The sequence below is a fragment of the Palaemon carinicauda genome, chromosome 8 (assembly GCF_036898095.1).
Source record: "Palaemon carinicauda isolate YSFRI2023 chromosome 8, ASM3689809v2, whole genome shotgun sequence".
Taxonomy (NCBI): Eukaryota; Metazoa; Arthropoda; class Malacostraca; order Decapoda; family Palaemonidae; genus Palaemon; species Palaemon carinicauda.
The window spans coordinates 96,499,126-96,503,773 of NC_090732.1; the positions used below are offsets into that span (position 1 = coordinate 96,499,126).

Sequence of the window (4,648 nt, forward strand, 5' to 3'; positions counted from 1 at the left end):
TACTAGTATAAAGTAACTGCAGCATATAAAACTGGAAACGTATTACAATTATGGTCATCGGGAATCCAATGAATGAAAATCTTAAGATGTACAAAAAATCATGTAAAATAATGAAAGCTAAAAAGGGGGAAAACAACAGGTTCACAAATGTGTCTGCTACTTATCTAAATAATAACAGGGAAGAAATCTTCTGGTTTAGTATCGAGGGACAACATGCTGACTCAGGAAAGCAATGTTCGTCATGTTTTCATACAGCTCGGTCATTCCATTTTAATATGACGAATGAATACACTATATTGATTAGAATGAATTCTGGGACTACGCTGTGCTACGATCAGCACAAAGTTTGTTTCTAGAGAGGTTTGGACATCATTTCAAAATAGGTTAAAGTAATTTCCTTAAAGTTTTCCTGAAAAGGTAGAACAGGAAATCATTATCTGTAAAAAGATACTGACAATGGGTCTCCCAAAAATTTTAAAACAGCCACTCCATATCTTCCTGCTGTCTGAAAATGGCAAGATTTTTTTGGGTACGAATATTGCCTGTAAATTTGAGATAGACGTTTATGTCCGTTTATTACCAATTTGTTTCCGCAGACCTTTTCAAAGTAAATGCAATAAAAAAAGGCATATGAAGTCTCGTAAAATCATAAAGGGAAAAATGGATGAGGAAGTGCCTCATGGCGAGGTACCTGTTTGTTAATCATGGCTTGGATGACGGGCTGAAGGACACCGTTTTCTCTTTTACATTTGTCTTAAGGGGGACTAGAATATTTTGAGAATGCGGGCCTTATTGTCATTACATTAACATTGACAGGTTTTAAGTAAATATTTGATGAAAAGATGGAAGAAAAGAAACAGCGCAAGTATTGTTGAGTAGTTTGGGGCACTATTAGCTTCCTGGTATCATCCCTAGACCGTAAAGAGACCTTCAGCACGATTGGCTGGCACTTCCAGATAATACCACACTTGATACCTTCTTTCTGATTGGCTGGGGGAAAGGCACCCTCACTTCACATTGGTAGGTCGTGACCGCTGCGGTGGCCAGACCCTCTCACTTTATCTCCTACGACAGACGACCCGCGAGTTCAGTCGGCGTTTGACTGGTGCCTAAGGAAGAACTGTAATAACAATCTTTTCCCTGACGATCCCACACAAAGCCCTTTGGATTCTTGCTTCAGATTGTGAAGGTAAGGCTCTAATAATTATTCCATACAAATTATATCTATAAAAATGATACAGAAAGTATTCAAATCTGTTGACTTTCTTGAAGAACTAACATATTTTTTGTAACAGATTCATACCGGATAAAGTTACTTAATCTTTAACCCCATTTACATACACATGTGACAGGTATTTTTATACAAGAAATTTTAGATGACTACGCAATCAGAGAGAGAGAGAGAGAGAGAGAGAGAGAGAGAGAGAGAGAGAGAGAGAGAGAGAGAAGTTGCGTTGTAAATTTATTATTGCATTGCAATGTGTACTGCATCGTTTCATAATAGACGAGTCATTGTATTATTTCTAAATGAACAGTAACTGTCTGTTTCTGGACATGTAAACTTATTATCTATTGTGAATATTCCTTTAATCACTATTCTTTGTAGTATTCTAATGTAAAGAATTTCAAGAAATCAGGCAGCATTCTCAATTAACTACGAAAGAAGAGAAAGGTGAAATAGAAGGTAAGTTATTACGCACCCTCTTCTCTCTCTCTCTCTCTCTCTCTCTCTCTCTCTCTCTCTCTCTCTCTCTCTCTCTCTCTCTCTCTCTCTCTCTCTCTCACTCTCTCTCTCTCTCTCTCTCTCTCTCTCTCTCTCTTTAAATCTGACCTCAAATGCCAACACTTATCTTCCCAACCATTTGTAAAGTATGAAGGGAACCCGCGACCCATTTTTCCTCCAATAATTACTCACTTCACATTCAGGTCCTCGACTTGGAAATAATTGTCACTTTTACAATAAATGTCAGTAAACATTCTCATTCAACGATTATCATACAACACAGGATTTATTTGAGAAAAATGACGGGATTGCGTCATTTCTTGATTGCACGTTAATGCGCTGACGTAAGGCAGCTGAGCCACTTCAATGAATTGCAAAATGCGGGGGAGGGCGAGGGTCGAGCCTCACCTACGAATTTGGTTGCGAATGTCACTGATTGTATGACACATTTAAAAAGAAAGATGTTCAGTATGTCTGTCTTTCAGCAAGGTATCATGTATCCAATTTCTGAAGCCATGCACCAACTCACTCACTAACTAACCCAACCACAAAATAAGCACGCGCGAAGACATACGCACAAACACGCGCGCGCGACATACAGACATACATACATACAAATATATATACATTTATATTTAGTGTATATATATATTTAGATTTTTATATACTGTATATATATATATATATATATATATATATATATATATATATATATATATATATATATATATATATATATATATATATATATATATGTGTGCTCTTATTTCTAAGCAGGAGACATTTTAACAAACTAAGGATAAATACAAAGGAAAAACAACATAAATCTCTCGTATTAGTAACTTCACACAAACTACACAAAATGCTCACCAGTTGCGCATCGAGCTCCTTACGTAAACTGCACCACTCACCTTTATCTACATCTTTCATTTCATGTATCCATCCGTTTCCAATCCTAACTATTATCCTATCTCATAATCAAAGCACCTCAAAACTCACTAATGTTCTCTATTCTCTCCACAAGATAGAACCACATAAAAAACTCGCCATATCAATTTTTTTTTTTACATTACATATACTACAAAAACATTCTATCCAACAGCTTCAATTTTTTTTTCTTTCATTCATACATAAAATCCCCACTTGACTTCCATAGATAATTCAAATCTGTTATTAATGTTTTGAACAAATCCTGCTACATTTCATATATATACATATATATAAATATATATATATACACACATATATATTTATATACACACACATATATGTATATATATATATATATATATATATATATATATATATATATATATATGAATGTGTGTATAGATATACATACATATACACATATATATGCACATGTATATGTATAAAGATAAATAATACACGAGCGCCCGAGTACACACACACACGTGCACACACACATAACACACGCACACGAACACACACACACATATACATATATACATACATATATATACAAATATAATTATATATAAACATACATATATATAAATAAATATAAACATATATACACACACAAACACACACATATATATATATATATATATATATATATATATATATATATATATATATATATATATATATATATATATATATATATATATATATATATATGTATATATATGTATATAAGCATGTGTGTAATTGATAAGAAAAAGGAAGTTGTTAATGAAATAAGTTCTCGTTAAATTACGACAGAAAGCATTAAGTAATAATGGCAAATTGGAACGATGACTTGCCAGCAGGAAAAGCTTTCTCTGTCAGTGTCTCTCATCATATTATATATATAAAAAGTCTGAGTTATACAGTATGTTGTGTATATATGTGTGTATATATATATATATATATATATATATATATATATATATATATATATATATATATATATATGTATATATATATATATATATATATATATATATATATATATATATATATATATATATATATTATATATATGTATATATATATACAAACATATATATGTATACATATATATCTATACATATATATGTATATATATATACATTATATATATATATATATATATATATATATATATATATATATATATATATATATATAATGTGCTATATATTTTAGACTGTTTAATCTAATTAATGAAGAAGGGCATGGGGCCTCATGATGTAGTCCAAATTACTTGCTGGGAATCGGAAGGGTTCATCTGCAGTGAGCCCTTTCCATCAAAGTGGATAAAGGCATGCAAGTAACAGGAAAATATGCATATTTACATAATGTGAGCATAGGTACGTGGGTGTGTGTATACAGTATATATATGTATATATATATATATATATATATATATATATATATATATATATATATATATTATATATATATATATATATATACATGCAAACTATCTTAAAAGTATCTCAAGAAATTATCTATGACATGTGAATTGTCTAACGAATCATCCTTAATAAGTTCAAACGATGAAGTAATGCCCTTTCGAATAAAACTCTTTATGGAAACTAGACATGTGTGCACGCTCACACATAAGCCCGCGCACGCACACCCACGCACGTGTGTGTGTGCGTCTGAAATATAAAGACTAAAAGCCAAAGAACAAGTAAAGAAATTCTTTTCCTTATCTGGGCATTGTGAAAGCAACATCTTTTTTGTGGATACGCAGAACCAGGATGCAAATCTTTCTCTTTATCAATCGCCTTAAGAGAAATTAGAAATGGAAAGCCAGAAGATCCAGTGAGACTGACCAGATCTGCATTCATGAAAGTTTTTAAATTCTTTTTAGATCTCCTGGTAAAAGGCATTCTAAGGGCAAATTCACCTTTAATTCTCGTATTTCAAAAGTAATTTTGTATGGAGATGAACAGTGAATGTGAGCACCATTTATTATCCGGCGTTCGTTTT

At 31.8% G+C, this 4,648-nt stretch overlaps 1 protein-coding gene across 1 annotated transcript in view; it reads left to right on the forward strand.

Annotated features, from left to right (window-relative positions):
• Window positions 1-1,050: 1,050 nt before the first annotated feature.
• Window positions 1,051-4,648, forward strand: part of LOC137644931 (uncharacterized) — a 95,489-nt gene continuing 91,891 nt past the window's right edge. The window contains exon 1 of the mRNA XM_068377810.1: window positions 1,051-1,189. The gene's annotated coding sequence lies outside the window, so the exon portion shown is untranslated. The remainder of the gene's footprint in view (window positions 1,190-4,648) is intronic.